General features: G+C 41.9%; 1 protein-coding gene across 4 annotated transcripts in view; it reads left to right on the top strand.

The window, feature by feature from the left end:
• Positions 1 to 432: 432 nt before the first annotated feature.
• The window catches only part of RGS6 (regulator of G protein signaling 6), a 325,966-nt gene continuing 307,718 nt past the window's right edge, over positions 433 to 18,680 (top strand). For 3 of the 4 annotated variants that reach the window (XR_016280962.1, XM_089521807.1, XM_089521808.1), the window contains exon 1: positions 555 to 637. The gene's annotated coding sequence lies outside the window, so the exon portion shown is untranslated. Of the gene's footprint in view, positions 638 to 18,680 lie in introns of all 4 variants that reach the window. The other variant, XM_089521809.1, reaches the window with a different exon arrangement.

Consider the following 18,680-nt stretch of genomic DNA (forward strand, 5'->3'; position numbering starts at 1 on the left):
TTATTATTATTATTATGTTTTAAGGATGCTGTAAAAAGAAATTAAAAAAACGGTAATGTAAAAAGAAATGATAAAAAGAAATAAAATCATCACCATCCCCTCCTCCTGCTCCTGCTGCCCCTCCTAAAGGAGGCCAGGGGTGCCTTCCTTCTCTGAGCCTTGGAGGAGGAGGAGGAGGAGGAGGAGGGTGCCTGCCCTTCCTCTCTGGGCCTGCAGTGGGCGCTGTGGCTGCCCTCCTCTCTCTGGTCCAGAGGAGCAGCAGCAGGAGGCGGGCGGAGGGGCAAGGCATCCCTCCCTGCTTGTGCCTCGCCTGCCTCGCGTGTCTCTTGGCTGTGTGTGTTGTTGTGTGTGTTGTGTGTGAGGCTGGCTGGCTGCCTGCCTGCCTGCCTTCCTGCCTTTTGTGGGGCTGAGGAGGACGCGGGCAAGGAGAGCAAGCGGGGAAGAGCCATAGCAGCCCCGCAGAGCATGTGTGGCTCCCTCCGAGGCTCCAGAGTCCATCTTTGGCTGCAGCCCTTGCTCCCTGCCAAGGAGGAGCCCCTGACCCTTGGGGAAACTGCAACTCCCTTGGCTTCTCCGCTCCGGGCTTCCCCCACGATGAGCCAGGCTGCTGGAAAGAGAGCTTGGAAAGCCTGCTGAGGTAAGGGAGGGCCAGGGTCTCCTCTTGGCTTTCCATTGAGGGGGGGGGGTCTTTTGGGGAGGGGAGAGGGAGAGAAGGGATGCTGCCCAAGCCAAGCCGCCCTCTGGCCTCCGCCTTCCCCAGCTGGGGCTTCCTTCATTCCGGCCAAAGAGCCAGCAGAAGCCTCTGGCCAGGACTCCGGCTTTCTTCTCAGAGCCGTTGCCAAGGAGCCCAAGCCACAGACACGCATCTTTCCCCCGCGTCCCGTGAACCCGACTCCAGAGCCTGACGCGTGTCAGTGACTCCTTTTTTGGAGGCCGGAGGAGGACATTGTAAGGCTGCATCCAGACTGCAGAGGTAACCCGCTTTGGCACCTCCTTCGCTCTTTTTTCTGGTTCAAGGCTATGGAATTCTGGGAGTTGGAAATTCCAAAGGAGGGCGACTAAAATGGTGAAGGGTCTGGAAACCATGTCCTATGAGGAACGACTTAGGGAGCTGGGGGTGTTTAACCTGGAGAAGAGAAGGTTAAGAGGTGATAGGATAGCCTTATTTAAATATTTGAAGGCATGTCATGTTGAGGAGGGAGCAAGCTTGTTTTCTGCTGCTCCAGGACCTGGAGCAATGGATGCAAGCTAAAGGAAAAGAGATTCCACCTCAACATTAGGAGGAACTTCCTGACAGTAAGGGCTGTTCAGCAGAGAAACACACTCCCTCGGAGTGTGATGGAGTCTCCTTCTTTAGAGGTCTTTAAACAGGGGCTGGATGGCCATTTGTCGGGGATGCTTTGATTGAGAGTTCCTGCATGGCAGAATGGGGTTGGACTGGATGGCTCTTGTGGTCTCTTCCAACTCTATGATTCTATGATTTTACAGAGATAGTAAGTTGACCAGAAGTTGAACATGAGTCAACAGTGCAATGCAGCAGCTAAAAAGGCTAATGCAATTTTAAGCTGCATCAATAAAAGTATAGTGTCTAGATCAAGGTAAGTAATAGTGCCACTCTATTCTGCTCGGGTCAGGCCCCACCTGGAATATTGTGTCCAGTTCTGGGTGCCACAATTCAGAAAGGACATTGAGAAACTGGAGCGTGTCCAAAGGAGGACGACTAAAATGGTGAAGGGTCTGGAAACTGTGTCCTATGAGGAACGACTCAGGGAGCTGGGGATGTTTAGCCTGCAGAAGTGAAGATTAAGAGGTGGTATGATAGCCCTGTTTAAATACTTGAAGGGGTGTCATATTGAGGAGGGAACAAGCTTGTTTTCTGCAGCTCCAGAGAACAGGACCTGGAACAATGGATGCAAGCTACAGGAAAAGAGATTCCACCTCAACATTAGGAAGAACTTCCTGACAGTAAGGGCTGTTCGACAGTGGAATGCACTTCCCCAAAGAGTGGTGGAGTTTCCTTTCTTGGAAGTCTTTACGCAGAGGCTGGCTGGCCATCTGTCAGAGGGGTGCTTTGATTGTGAGTTCCTGCATGGCAGAATGGGGCTGGACTGGATGGCCCTTGCGGTCTCTTCCAATTCTATGATTCTATGGACACTTTGAAGTGAAAGGACTATACTGTCTATGGGCCCCAAGTGGCTCTAAGAAAGCTATCCTAGTGTGGGATGAATAGTGAGGTGAACAGCTTTGAGAGTCTGGGTTAGAAACTGGAAGCGCACCAGTGATCAGTGTTCGGTGCTATAATCACTGTAGCCTTCACATTTGCACCATTGATGTAAGAAATATTCTGCCCTCAGCTCCAGTAGGAACCATCTACAAAGACAGAGGACTATAGCCAGGTGTTAGTCTCCCAACCGTATTAGACCCATTCTATCTGTGGGACTTACATAAGTGACGGTTTAACTAGTTGCATTGATCTAATGGGTGTACTCTAGTTGGGACTTGTAGTCGGACTGAGACTGGAGCAGTTTAAGTGTCTCTTAGGCAGATGGCCCTCACTGGCATTATTATTATTATTATTATTATATTTATTTATATCCTGGCCTTTTCCCAAAACTGGGACTCAGAGTGGCTTACAGTATTAAAAAAACAGTACAGCTCAAAGCATGTCAAAAAGGTACGTTAAAACAGAATTAAATTTTTACAATATTAAAACAAATGACATGTTAAAAAAAAATGCAGTTAAAAAGGTAAACATGTTTTTAAAATTTTAAAACAATGTAACCCCAGGTCCATTCAAAGTCTATGAAAGCTTCTGCTACAAATACCCTCCAGTTGTGGCCCCAAAGGTGGCCCAAGATGTTTTTGCATACCGATCCAGGCTAATGTGGCCTCAAAAGAAAATGACAGCTTGGATGTGAGCAGACTTTTCATTGCCTTGCTCTGTGTAAAAAGCACTGGCTCCTGAAAGATGGACGAAAGCGTTGAGGATAGATGGCTTTCCAGATTTTGTCTTGTGCATAAGACTGTGCAGTCAGGTGTATGGAAAGGATCTCCTCCACATACCTCTCCTCTACCCCACACTCCCAAATGCTGTTGCAGCTGGATTGTATTGCCAATACTGGAAACAAGCAGGTCCTTTCCAGCTTGGGGAAACCAGCTGCAGAACAAACTGGTTACCTGTGCTTCTGCATGATGGGAAGTGCTCAGACAGTCTGGCTGATAGTCATTAAATGAGAGAGGAGTCAAGGGCTTAGGGTTTTTGAATGGGAAGTTCCACTTTGAGTGCTCTTTGCCTTGGTTTGCTTTCTGCTCCAATTTGAGCAGAAAAAGAGATCTAAAAGGGAGGTGAGGTGAGTGCCTTGTGGATATACATTTTCTCCTTACACATTAGTTTTAGAACAAGCCTCCATAGCTTGTCACCCACCCATGTGACACATCCCACTGGCTAAGTTTGTGTGGTGGGGTTGGATACATCTATTTTTGCTCATTGGGTGAGACCACGAAGAAGGACAAGGTTGCCAATTAAGCCGGGAATGTTGTTTTTACGAAGAATAAATATTATGATATGCTGACTCCAGAGCATCATTAAGTGTTAAGAAGAGAATGAATATATATATATAAAATTAAATGCTAAGTCTCAGAACATCATCCCATCCGTTCTCAGCTGTGGATGCCATTATAGTAATTTCTCTTAAAGTAGCATTCAAAGTTTTGGCATGGGTTATTCATTTGGATCTTTCTCGTGTGTTGCATGGTATATTTTAGCTCCTCTGCTTTCACTTGCATTTCCTTTGTCCACTGGAGAAAAATACAGCAGAAACTATTGGCATATTGCTAAAAAAAATCCCTGTGATAGGTTCCCCTTAGGGTTGCCATAAGTTAAAAATGTCTTGAAGGCACACAACCACAGCAGCAGTCACAGCAGCTGCAGCAGCCGCAACACTATTGCAGTACTAAATACCCTTGTGTAGAAATAGATTCTGTCAAAACTGATAGGCTTGATGTTCATATTCAGTATTAGGAAGGCTTTTTATAGCAATAGCAATAGCAGCTTCATTTATATACCACTTCATACCACCTAGGCAGTCTCTAAGCAGTTTACAACTGTAAGCTAATTGCCCCCAACAATCTGAGTACTCATTTTAGCAACCTCAGAAGGATGTAAGCCTGAGTCGAGCTTGAGCCCTGGCTGGTAATGAACTCGCAAATTTACGGTTTATGAGTGAGTGGCTGCAGTACAGGCATTTAACTGCTGAACCACTAAGGCTCTATATTGTGCCACCTTGCTTCTCCTGAAGAAACAACCACTTTTGTTAAGTGGAATTTACTCACACGTAAATGTGCATAGAGTAGATTTCATTCAGCCTTACTTATTTTTGTGGAAGAGTACACTTCTGATAGTATCTGAGGGGGCTGAGCTATGCAAAAGTCATGGGTTGCAGCCACATATCAGAATTAATCCAGTTTAACACCACTTTAATTGCCATGCCTCAATGCTATGGAATTCTGGGATTTGTAGTTTGTGGTGGCATAGGGTTGCCATAAGTCAGGACCTCCAAACCGGGACAAATGTAGGACAAATGTAGGGAAAATTTTTCAAATGTAGGACACCATTAAAAAAATGGCACCATAGCTCTCTGACAAAGAAGGCCAAACAGTTCACAAAATTTCAAATCCCAGGATTCCATTGCATTGAATCATGGCAGTTAAAGTGGTATCAAACTGGATTATTTATGCAATGGGGATGCAGCCATGATGATCCAGTTTTGCCTCACCACTTGGGGTGGGGAGGTAAGGGTCTATAGGGGAAAGACCTTAATTTCAGCTCTGTCCATCTAAGAGCCAAAAGTCATTTCCATACATAACATGGGAGTTAAAGTCCCTTTTATTGGTCAGTTTATGATGCAAATGTAAAACTTGCCCAGACAACTCATTCTTGCTCCAGATAGCTTTCCACTGCTTTCTTTCCCACAAGAAGAGTGAGACATAGCCAAAACAGTGTGAAAATAGCTGAAAGGCAATTTCATAAAGAGGTGCACAGAAGCAAAATAATTGTATAACATACTTTGATGTCTTATGTAGGGGACCATTTTGCTTTTGACGAAGGCACCCTTTGCTTTACATGTCAGGTAGCTTTGTAGATTTGCTGTTTCTCCATAATTGACTTTTGAATGGGTAATGTAATGAGTGACTATAACGTTTTGCTGTTTGTCAGAATTGGATTGTATTTGTAGGCATAGTGGATGAAGTCTGCCATGTTTCAGGTGAATAGGTGCAGGAGATTTAGTGCTTGAACACTTTATAGTTGATTTTAGTGTGATGGCTGTGGTGATGGTAAAACAGGCCTTGTCACCTCTGTTCCTCTCTTCTGTATAATATACACACACCATAAAGAATATAAATACAAATATGAGACAGATGCTTTACTGAATGTACAAATACTTAGAAGTTAAGCCACTCTAGCTTGATTTTGAGCTTCCTCATAAATATTTTGTGTAGAAGAACTGAGATTTTTTTTAATAACTGAGATGTGATTCTTGAAAAATGAGTATAAATATTTAATAAGAAAAGCTATATTTTTAGTATTTTGTTTGCCTGTGCTAATGCTACATTTTCCAGGACTCCATCAATCAAATTTGCCCATTTAGAGGATATAATGAATTTTACTTTCCAGATACTCTTTCTACACTGACATTCAAAGCAAAACCAGATGGGGGGAAAACAGTTTGAGCTTATTTTAGGGTTGTTTTTGTATTTCCCAAAAGTTACATTCAGCAAGTATAATATCATTATACAAATTTGCAGTATGGCTTGATACAGAATACTATACATTTCTTAATTTGTTTTTTAAAAATAACAACAAGGGGGTGGGTGGGAAAGATTAAAGGCAACTAAAAAGATTGAAGAATTGCTGCCTCTTCTTTTGAAGGAAGCCTAAAAAGCATAAGAATTTTGATTTGAAGAAAAACATACATTAAAGTTGGAATGTGTCCAGTTTATTAAATACTAGGAAATGTACCTTGTGTTATCTGGGTTGATATTCACTTATTGTCATGCCGAACCAGCCTGAGGACTCAGAGGAGGCTGAGGAGGCTGAGTCAGAGCCTCAGTTTGAAACTGAGCCTGAATCTGAGCCTGTCCCTAGTTCTGCCCTGCCAGGTCAAGTGGAGTCTGTGGCCTCCAAGCCTCTTGGCAGCAGAGCCTTCAGTAATGGGAGACAGGGAGGAGGACATACCTACCATCAACCAGTGAAGAACTGAAAGGGTGTGCCTCTGGCATTCGAGGAGGCATTATGAGAAATGCCAATTAGTCAACAAACAGCTGAGCTCATAAGAGCAGGTAATATAAACAGTTGAAGGACACCAGACCAGTTGTCAGAGATGATCTCAGTTTGCGGGGATGTGAGGGCAATCTGGCTGCAACATCTGCCACCCCATTGATCGCCAGGGTTGATTCGGCTGATCTGACTGGCTAGGCGGGTGTCTCCTTTCTCCCTCACCGCTCCATGGGTGTCCCTCCTGAAGCTGTGCGCTCGGGGGAAGAGGACGACCATCCCAGATAGAAGGAGTTCTTTGGTCAAGGGTATACGATAGCTCCAAACAAGCTCAGTTTGCTGGTGAAAGAACGCTTGATCCTAACCTTCCTTGTCCTCTCAGCCTGGACCTTTGACTGTTGGACTGCCTAATCATCTTGACTCTCTGGAACCCTGGACCTTGGACTGCCTGATCATTTTTCATCGTTGGAACCCTGGACCTCAGATTGCTCAAGTGCTCTCTGGTTTTCACCTTGGACTTTGCTTTGTATCTTCTTTGCATGAGACTTTGCTTTAAACTGCACAAAGCTCCATGAGTAGTTTCCCTTGTGTAATTTTGGCTATCAACATTCTTGGCCGCTTTCCTGGACACTGAATGAAACAAAAGTTTGAGTAACAGCACCTACAGTACTTAAAATTTGTGGCACCTCAAATTCTATACAAAGTAGACCAAAACTATCAATTTTCTGGAAAAAAAGCCCATTTACTTAACAGTTCTGAACTGGCATGAAATGTTTGGTTTATCAACTTAACTGTAAAAATCAGCATGGACAAAATTGGTTAATAAATGTGTCATAGGGAGCAAAAAGTACATAAATCTGAAATTTGTGTTTAAAAGTGGTTGATGGATCTTGTCCAAAACTTTATTTGCCCAAAAACTTTACTTTTCATTGGCACGTTACAGACCGCCCCTTTGGGGCGGCCTGTAGGCGCTCCTTTCCCCGTTGGATCATGGCCTCAGCTGCCAGAAAGGCAGCCTCTGGGGCCCTGATCTGCCGCTTTCCAGGCCGCTGGGAAGCGGCAAAAGGCTTCATGCCCCAAGGACACCTGACGGCGGCAGGGACAAGCAGAAAGGGGCCGCTCGGCCCCTTTCTGCCTTGCATCACTGGTGCAGCCGTCTAAAGGCTGTGCCAGCGACGCAAATCCCGGAAGGAGCTCCGTTTCAGAGCTCCTTCTGGCACCTATGCGCCCTGGCGCAGCGCCACTACGTCACAACTGCGCCACCTTGTTTGGAGACGGAGCGGTGGTGACATAACAATGGCGGCCCCCGTGTGGAATGGGTGCCGCCATTTTGTACGGACTCGATCCGTACTAGGGTTAGGGGCGTCTGGAAGGGACACCCCTATCTAACCCTAGTACGGACCCAGTCCGTACTATTACGCCTGTGCGGAACGGGCCATTGTGCCCTCTGGATAACACACCAAGTTCGGTGACTCTGTGACCAAGCTTGCTCATTTGTATACCACAATTAACAAATTATAGTACAGATGAGTGGATAGACACCTGCCTACCTGTGTTAAATACTAATATTCAGTGACAACCAGTAAAGTTAATCAGAAGTAAGTTTTGAGAAGGCTGGCTTATGGCATTTTGGTGCCCCAGCAAAAAAGTTCAGCTCCTGCAAGATATAAAAGCTCAAATACTACTCTTAGCATGAACTAGAACTGACCCTATTGAATCAACAATAACTTGGCAATTCAGCTGTTATGTGAGTTTTTTTTTAAAAAAAAAATTAATAACACTTCTCTACTTAGGAATAACAGTAGAGTTCAGGCCATAGCATCCAAGACTGTTGATGTTACTTCAGCATGTGTTGCAAAATCCCACAAACACTTATCTTCTTCTTCTGTGCATAAAAACACAAATATAATACATCAAGACACTAACCACTTGCCCTTTCATGACACTTCTAAATCATCTGCTCAGGGCAGTCTTTTCCCCGCTGCTTAACAAAAGAGTGGCCCTGTTAAATTAGTGACAAAAACAATTCCTTCTTTCCAAAGTGTAAAATTAATCTACGGGATCATGTGTTACAGTGATGGCTTTTTGGGCTGTAAACTTGAAGGCACACTACATCGCAGCATTAAGATTTCATTTAACAATTCATTTAATAGACTTCTTTGTTATCTGTTTGGATTTATCTAACCCTTTAAAATGGGGGCTAACAAGAATGATTATGACATGCTGTAATTATAACTAGTTCACAAGACTGGCTGATATCAACTTGGAAGATTTAGCAAGACAATTCTCTCTAAAAATATTTTATTTTTTATAGATGAAGCTATTTGATAGAAGGATATAAATGAATGCATTTGTGGGATGCATTGCATCTTACATTCTGAGAAGGAGTTCAGAATTAAAGATAATCAGGTGTTTGAGACTGGGGACCAAAACACACTGCAGAAATAATCCAGTTTGAAATGACTTTAATTGTCCTGGTTCAGTTCTAGGGAATCCTGGGAATAGTAGGTTGTGTTGGCACCAGAGCTCTCTGATAGAGAAATCCAAATGTCTCATAAAAGTACAGTTCACAGAATTCCCTAGCATTGAGCCAAGGCAGTTAAAGTGGTGTCAAACTGGGTTATTTCTTCAGTGTGTTTTGGCCCTAATTCAGTCACATACTTAGTGCCCCATTCAGAATATGGGTCTTGAAAAATTCCAGATTTGCATGTAATTTGGTTAGTGTAATTTTCCCCATCATCTTAGGTTGCTTGTAGCTGTTGTAGGCAAAAATGTTCCCATATCCTCCGTATAGGCAAGTCCTTTGTTCTTCTTTACTCGTGCACTGAGAAATACCTTTTATACCTGCTCTTCTTGGCTTGGAGAGGAAGGAGAGACAGATGCTTTTTCAACACCTTCAAAGGATCACTTTGAGCAAATGTCCCCACCTTGGTGCCTTTTAAGTGTTGTTTCACAGCTCACATCATCCCCCACCCCTCATGGGCCATTTTTTTTTCTGTCTAAGGATGGTGGGAGGACTGGTCCAACACATCTTGAATTCACCAGGTTGAAGAAGGCTGCTCTTGTGCCTCTGGTGACTGCTTTTGCTACTACAGTATTCAGCTGGTTGCTCTGACAGTGATAATATTGAAGGCAGGGGCCAGTTGAGTTCTGCTTCAATGATTTTCTCCCAACCACCATCCCCAGTTCTTACTAGTAGGTTCAAGAACAGTGAATTACCTGCCCCAAATAGTGATGGAATCATTAGGAGGGGAAATGGAACTTAAAGTTGCATTTTGCAAGCAACATATATGTGTTACACAGGTCCGTTCCCCTGCCCCAAACAGAAACAATCCCTGAGAGACAGGTGATCCTCACATAACACAGCAAATAAAGGAACGTGCAATTGTTGGGGTGTAAAGATAACCCTAATAAAACTAAAATTCATAGTGCTTTTCTGTTTTCTTAAGAAATCCTTACAAGTATGTCTGAGTCACCACATCAGCCAATGTTCAAGCCTTGCTTTAAAGTGACAAGTTGTCATGTCAGATAAAAAACTGCAGCAAGGTTTGGGAGTTAGGTATGTGCCTTTCCAATGAAATATTTCATTTTACTCAGTCAAGAATAAGCATCATTATGGAGCTTTAGATTGTAACTGATGATCAACCTTCCCTTTGGGACACAGCATAGCATAGTTTAGCTGTGTGTCTTTTTGTGTATGTGTGTGTGTTAATTTCACAGGAGAAATATATAAGAACTAGCCATTTATCGTGTTACCTAGAATCATAATGTTCTGCGTAAGCATCTCCCTAGCAACAGAATTTGATGTCATAAATAGAAGATTAAGGAATAAGATGAGATAAGGCACAGGTTTTATGCAGAATTGATTATTGCTAAAGCAGTACACTGTCACAGGAGTATCTTGAGCTCTGTGAAGCAGAGAGGAAGGATTTATTTAAAAACTACCGGTACCTTGCATTATTTAAATCCAGTGATCTCTGATGGACATAGGTACTCTAGTACACAGTGATTTCAGATGTTACTGGACTTCAGGAATCCCAGTCAGTCTGACCAATAGTTGGGAATTCTGGGAACTGTGGTTCAAAACACCTGCAAGGTCACTGCTCTCATGCTCAGTCCCCTTGCAGTAACTTCGTACTACACTAGACAATCCCAGATCAATCTCTGGCATATCACAGATGCAGTTTAGGAGAAACTCATTGAAACTCTGTGGGGTAGCTATCTGTCAGGATCAGCATTTCTGATCTGGTGGTCTGATCTGATATAAGATATAGGTAAAGCAATATGTGGAGGAATGCATGTTTATATTTCACAGCTTGGAAGCAATACCTTTTGAACTACAACCCTCAGAATCCCCGCAGTCAACGACTAGTGATTTGGGAAATTAAAGTAAAAAAACCCTAACTTTAACAAGCTCTATACTAGCACCTGTAACTGCAGTAAAACAGATGGGTGAAACCAGTCCCATATTTCCCCACTGAAGTGAATAAGATTGATAGCATATATTTTAAATTATGACCAGATTCTTTGGTACATTTCCCTTATAAATCACCATGTGATCTCTGTTTTGTTCTTTGAGGATGGCTTTTAAAAATGTCCATCATGTGTGAGAGTGATCATTCTTCAAATTCAGCTCCCTCCTTAATGTCTCTAGACGTTAATCTTTTGAGGCCGCACACTTTTACACCTGACCATATACATTAAGTTCTAAGTCCCATTAAACTCAATAGAATTTACTTGTGAGAATAGGATTATATTAGAGAATTTACTTGTGAGAGTAGGGTTATGCATGGCATGGGTATGAGCACTAAGGCACTGTGTAATATATGGCATTTCATTTCAGGTGTTTAAAGAGCTGTGGTATTTTTGAATGACTGATAGTTTCTTTTTTGATCTATAAGAAACTGTGGGCTATGTGCATCCCCCGCCCCTCTCACCACTACCACTAAATTTGTTCTAGTAGTGGTAGTGAAAAAATGTAGGGAGAATGTGCCTTGTTCTGAAACTGAATTGTACTGCTGGCTGCCTCCTGGATTTGCTTCAAAACTAGATTCGATCTTCCTGTGTGCCTTATTTCAAAAGGAAATTGCTCCCCTCCTTTTTGGTGCAACCAATAATCCAACATTTGACAGAATTGATGAGGTTTATAGAGTATGGGCCACCCAGTATAGCCCTTTACTTCTAGAAATTGCTCACCCATGTTTTAAAGGTGATATGCATAGAGTTTTCAATTCCATGCTGGGAGCTGTCTTTTGTTGTTGTTAACAGCCTTCAAGTTGACTTTGACCCCTGGCAGCCCTATGAATGAGAGACCTCCAAGTCACCCTATCCTCAGTTATGGCTGTGGTTTTTCTGATTGAATCTATCAATTTGATTTGTGGTCTTCCTCTTTTCCTATTGCCTGCCACTTTACCTAGCATTATTGTCTTTTCTGTTGAGTACTTTCTTCTCATGCTATGGCCAGAGTAAATAAGTTCAGTTTAGTCATCTTTCCTCCTAGGGAGAGTTCAGGGCTGATTTGCTCTAGGACCCATCCATTTGTCTTTTTAGTAGTTCATACTATATGCAGAAGTCTTCTCCAACACCACATTCTTCCTATCAGGTTTTTTCACTGTCCAGCTTTCACAGCGATACATAGAGATTGGGAATACTATGGTGTGGACCTTCCCAGTTTTAATACTCAGTGATGTATTTTTACATTTCAGGATCTTGTCTAGTTGTCAAGTTAATAGAAAAGGACAGTTTTCAAAATCACAGTTGGCTCTCTGTGTATGCAGATTATTGATTTTCTTCAATAATCTTTCAATGCTCTGGTAACCTCTCGTTTGGATTTCTGTAATGCGCTCTACATGGGGCAACCCTTGTACCAAACTCGGAAGCTGCAACTGGTCCAGAATATGGCAGCTAGACTGGTCACTGGAGCTTCCAGGGCCAGCCATATAACACCGGTACTTAAAGATCTACACTGGCTGCCTATTCGCTTCTGGGCGCAGTACAAGGTGTTGGTTATTACCTATAAAGCCCTAAATGGCTTGGGCTCAGGGTACTTGGAGGACCGTCTCTCTCCATACAATCCGCCCCGCGCTCTCAGATTGGCCGGGAAGCAACTCTTGAGAGTTCCAGACTCAAAATATGCCATGACAACGCGGAGGGCCTTCTCTATCTCGGCCCCAAAGCTCTGGAACTCGCTTCCCGGTGAGCTCTGCTCGGCCACCTCTCTTGACCAGTTCAAGAAGGAGTTAAAAACTTACCTGTTTCAACAGGCTTTCCTCTAGCTCTCCCCGATGTAGCCCTCCCCTCTCTTACTGTTTTTGTTGTAGTATTTCGAGCTAGCTAGATTTTGTAATTTGTAATTGCTACTGCAATTTTTAATGTAATGTTTTTGCTGTTTTTATTGTGTCTTATATTGTATTGGTATGCTGTACTGGCATGTGTATGTAATCCACCTTGATCATTGGAAAGGCGGGCTAGAAATAAATATTTTATTATTATTTATTAAAATCTTTGGTATTTTCTTCTAGTAGTATGGTGCCATCTGTATATCTTAGATCAGTAGTCCCCAAACTTTTTTCAGCTACTGCCCCCTTTCTTTTTGGGTGGCAATCATAACATCCCCCAGCACATATTTTTTGATAGTGGGTCTGCTGTTCTCTGTGTAGTCATGTTGGCTACATGACCACGGAATCATCTCTGGCAATACTGGTTCCCTCGGTTTAGTAATGGAGATGAGCACCGTCCCCTACAGTTGTACATGACTAGACAATCTTGTTAAGGGAAAAACTTTACCTTTATCTTTTCTACTGCAAGTTCAAAACAACCAATTTTGGTTGTTGCTCCCTTTGCACCCAGTCACAGCTGCTGTGCTGGCTGAGCTGCGACCAGGAAGCTTCTTGCTTGTGCCAGCCTTGCAGCTAAGCTTTTTGTTTGCTGTTTGAGTCACTGCTCAGTCACTGCTCCCTTGGTGGCCTATTATCCTGGGAGCATCAACTGAGCAATTAGATGTTGTGGCACACCCATTTCTTAAAGACTGATAATAGTTTTATGTGATCTGTACAATCAAAAGCATTGCTACAATCTATAAAGCACAGGGTAATTTGTCTTGAAATTCCTTAGTATGTTCCATTAGTCAACATATGTTTGCTCTGTGATAGCTAGTGCCTCTTTCTTTCCTGCTTGGACATCTGGCATTTCTTGCTCCATATATGGTAAGAGTTTGTTGTACAATTTTGAGCATCACCTTGCTTACCTGGGAAATTAATGCAAAGGTCTTTTGATTACTGCAAGTTTTGGTATCCTCTTTCTTGGGGATTGGAATATATACTGAGCATTTCTAGTTTATGGGCCAGTCTTTTGTTTTCCAGATTTGTTGACAAATTTTAATTAGAACTAGAGTAGATTCTGTCTCTATAGCTTGAAGCAACTCCATTGATATGCCATCAGTTCCTGGTGACTTAAAGTGCTTCTATAAATGAATCTGCCATCCCTTTATCTCTTTTTTCAATGTATTGTTTCTTTTTATTTCTTCTTGGTCCTATAATGTGTTCTCTTGCTGGTTGTAGAGCAAATGCACTCTTGGTTTAAATTTTCCTTTGATTTCTAAGATCTTGTTAAAGATGTCTCTTGTTCTTCCTTTTTTTTATTGTTAGCTTCTATTTCACTGCCTTGATTATTATAGTAGTTCTTCTTATCCCTGTCTTTAAATATCTGCTTTCACTCATATATCATAGTTCGCTTGATATTTATGATAACATACGTTTATTTACCAGCTATCTTGGAGGATTAAAACTGTTCAAGGATTTGAGTTATATTGCTCTAGCAGGAATAAACTCTTCTAGAATATGGCCACATAGCCTGAAAAACCCACAAAAAAAAAACCCCTATAGTTTTAGCACTATTATTCCATTTGATTTGCCATGGTTCCATCCTATGGAATCCTGGGGTTTCTAGTTTTGTGAGGCACTAGAGGAGATTTCTGGCTGAGAAATCTAAATGCCCCTCTCTAAACTACAAATCCCAGGATTCCTTGAAGAACAGCAGTTATTTAAGCTCCTTTGTCTAGAGGCATAAAATAATGGCTCTCATTCTTTCTATCTTGCTAAACGATGATGAAACTATTTAGACTCTGCCAATATTGACTTTATTTTTTCTGTGGTCTGATGCCTTTTCTAATGTCTTGTCTATTAGCAAAAGTAATGGCAAATGTTCCCTTTCTCCTATTTACTCAGTTCTAATTAGGCATTCAGTCATGATGGAGTTGAACTCCTGGAAAAGAATAACTTCCTGCCTATATCTTTCAGTAGAAATAATATGGATGGGCACGTAAATGAATATGACCCACCCCTTTTGGGGGCTTCTTGTGTTTCTCTCTAGATCAAAGAAAACCTGCAATAAAAAGATCCATAGTAAAATATTGCTGGCTGAGCATTAATGAGGGATTAGTACGTTCAGCTAAATCCAATGTTAGTCTCAGTTACAGTAGACCCAGTGCAGTGAAAGACTCCTAGCAGTTTCAGTGGATTTGCTCTTGTTGGGGCTAACTTTGTATTAAACTCCTTGTTTTTATCTGTAAGAACTGTTGACAGAGTAGGGAGGAGAGAAAGAGGAGAATGCTGATGTTATCAATGTTTCTGCAGCACTTCGGAACCAGCAGGAACTTTTCTTAAGAGAAAAATAAAATTCCTGCTTCCTCACCTGTCCATTAGCCTAGATGAATTGTATGGCTGGGTTTTTTTGTTTTTGACCTTTAGGTATGGGATTTCTCAATTGGGTGGACAAATTTTATTGATTGATTGATTGACAGCTTTACCCGTTGCCTCTCTGTGTTGTACAATTTCACATTTACTTTATTTGGAACTGTTCCTTTTTACTTTACTTTTATTTTATTATTTGTCCACTGTTTGTCAGTAAAGTCAAGAATTTTATCTTTGGTCACCAGCCTTTCCCCCTCAGTTCTTCAAACTGCCACCTTGAATTGTTCAGATTTGGCATTTGCATCTGCTCTAGGTCCTTTGAAGTGAAAACAGACACAGTTAATTTTTCTAGCCTTTCTGAAGTCTCTCTGAGCAAGATTCAGTGTGGGGAATTCAGACTTTAAGAGAACGAACTCCTTCCTAGAGAGGTATCAACATTGTATTAAACCGATGGCGTCTTTCCAAAGTACAAGTAGCTGTGTCTGTGCAGTACAGCGGACGTTTCCTGCATTCCTGTTAATGATTTTAAATTTCATGGTTGTTTTTTTACTGGGTTTGTTTACTTGGAAACCTACATTATTAAATATTTGAAGTGGAAAGCTTCCTCATCCAGCTGCTAAGCCCACAAAAGTGCTTAACTTGCCTGTCTGATTAACTGCTGCTATATTTACACTCTCTTTAATTTTTGTAATCTGCCTTAAGTCCCAGTTTTGGGGAAAAGGAGGGATATAAACATTTTTTCTTATTGCTTTGTCACTAGGGTTGAGATATGTCTGAAGAGTTTTGAGAATGCTGTGGTCTGCCAGAAAGATGAATGAATCTTAGAACAAATCAATCCTGAACTTCCCCTAGAGGCCAGGATGACTAGATTGAAACTGTCATATATTAGACACTTAATGATAAAGCATAATGCCCTAGAAAAGACAATAATGCTAGTCAAGGTAGAAGACAGCATGAAGAGAGGAGGACTGCATCACTCAATCAAGAAAGCCACAGCCCTGAGTCTGTTGAGGATAGGGAATCTTGGAGGTCTCTCATTCATAGGGTCACATTAAGTTGAGGTTGACTTGAAGGCAGTTAACACACTCTTTTGCAAACCTGTCCTACTTGTGTAGCCCTAGCTAACTTTCCACAAATGCTGCTGTGACTAGTTAGTTAAAGAGAGCCATTTTTGGGGTGTGAATATTGCTTAGGTAGTAGGCAACACTGAGTGGGGATCTGAGCCTCCTTTAATCAGAGTTACTTATTACTTATCAAGCAAATGGACAGCGAATAGGAGAGGTTCTAGCTCACCCTGAACCTGCCCCAATGTACACTTTTGTACAGTGCAAGGTTCTGGCTCACCCTGAATCTGTTCCAGTATACACTTTTCTGGATGTTCACTGTGTCTCCCCTCCCACTGCCCCCAAGAATGAACTAAAAGCTTTTAAAAACTAAACCAAAAGTTTAAATTGTTTTGAGATCTACACATAAACTTATCCTTAGGAAGTACAGTTGGCCCTCTGTTTTCGCGGGGATCCATTCCACACACACACACACACACACAGAAAAAATGGAAACTCATGCTTATTCAAGCCCCATAGGCTTGAATGGTGTGCTCCCCCCGCATGTGCGGGCCATTGCAAATCGCGGAGATCACCCTTCCACATATATTCAAGGGTGCGGATCTGAGATCTGCACATTAGGAGAGGCGACTGTAGACATTTATAAAAGAATACATTTCTGCTCAAAGGCATGCCCAATGAACACAGGTAGCATTGATATTTAATCAATGCTATCTTGGTGCCTGTTCTTAGTAATGTAATACCTCAAATGGCACATACTGAATCAAAACTGCTATGTACAATATGAGAAGGGAAGTCTTGATTGGCTATGGTTCCCTGTGGGGCAGCTTTGTAAGGGAGATGGTGAAACATCAAACATGCTTTCATGACTCTTGTGTCTCATCCTGTGCTTTAAAATTATCCCAGGAGGCTCTTGTTAATGGTCTGCCGTTCTCAGAAGTCTGTTATACAGTTGAAAAACATGACTGTGGAATTTGGGACTCATGGAGAAACTAACTCCACAATTGAGATTACTGAGAAATATAAATAGAACAGATAACATTTGTAGTACAGGTATACCTCAGTTAATGAAGTAGATGTGTTCATAGGCATCACTTCCTTGACAGGAAATTTGGTATTAGAAGCAGAAATAATATGGAAATAATAGGGGAAGCTTCCTACCTACAAAATAGAAGAGCAATTCGCCATATTTCAGAAATGTTTTATTCAAAATTAACAATATGCACATTTAAAATGAAATAGGTCAAGTAAGTCTTGCATGGTTGTTGTTGTTAACTGTCCTTGAGCTGGCCTCAACTCATAGCGAATGTGAATAATACATCTCCAAGCCCACCTGTAAATGATACACCACCAAACCCACCTGTCCTTAACTGGTCTAGCTCATGTCCAGTAGGCCTATGTCCATGGCCTCCTTGATTGAGTCTATCCATCTGCTTTGTGGTCTTTCTCTTTCTACTGCCTCTACCTTTCCTAGTATTATTATCTCTTCTCATGAAGTGGCTGAAATATGACAACCTTAATTCAGTCATCTTGGCTTCCAGGGAGAGTTCAGGCCAGATCTATTCTGAGCCCCACTTGTTTGTCTTTTTTTGACTATCTACAGTATTCTTAGCACTCTTCTAGAGCACCACATCTCAAATGAGTGGATTTTCTTTCTATCAGCTTTCTTTACTTTCCAGCTCTCACAGTCATACATGGTAATGGGAAATATGATGGCTTGGCTTCGCATAAGAAAACAAAAACATTTGAACTTTCTACTTTCCACCTGAATGCTTCCAGTATGCATCCAGGGATGACTCTCTTTCACCAGCCTCTACTTCTCTTATGATTTCCATTTTGGTGCCTAAACTTACAGAGCTATGCTTTTTAACATGCTAGAAATAGCTCATGAGGCAGGCTTATCTTCTTTCTCTCTCTTTTACTATTCACATAAAGTTTTCTGGAGCACACACAGCTACAATTGGAATGGTTAGAGCAGAATCCCACTCTTTCACTCTCAACCATTATTGTATTGTTTAATGCAGAAATGCTGCAGCTACTTGACACCGAAAGTCTGTGTTTCTCCAGCCTCCTAATGCCAGTGTTGCAAAAAACTTCCAGTTAGATAGAAGAAAGTGAGGAAAAGGAGCACTGGCTAGGCACAAAATGCTTTGTAAATAGGAGCATCTTTATCAGAAGTCCTAGTGGTGCAGTGGTTAAATGCCTGTACTGCAGCTACACAGTCACAAACCATAAGGTTTTGAGTTCAATCCCAGCCAGGGGCCCAGGGTTTACTCAGCCTGGCATCCTTCCGAGGTTGCTAAAATGAGTACCCAACTTGTCGGGGGCAATTAGCTTACAGTTGTAAACCACTTAGAAACTGCTTGGGTGATATGAAGTGGTATATAAATGAAGCTGCTGCCCACCTTAGGCACAGAGAAATTTGTAGAATGGTATTTTATCAGTCATTTAAAATGTGGTCTTCCAATTACATCATGTATGATTCTTGCCTTTGATGCCATTACTTGGTCAAAGTCTTGTGTTTTCACTTTATTGTTTGTTAAAAAAAAAAAAATTATCATGGGCTGGGGACCATAAGGACTTTAGGGCTTGATAGCTGTATCTCATGTCTGGACCTCTTTCCCTAATAAAGACTATCTGGCCACATTGCTC

The sequence above is a fragment of the Sceloporus occidentalis genome, unplaced genomic scaffold (genome assembly GCF_023333645.1).
Source record: "Sceloporus occidentalis isolate IW3139 unplaced genomic scaffold, rSceOcc1.0.p SCAF_4, whole genome shotgun sequence".
Classification (NCBI taxonomy): domain Eukaryota; kingdom Metazoa; phylum Chordata; class Lepidosauria; order Squamata; family Phrynosomatidae; genus Sceloporus; species Sceloporus occidentalis.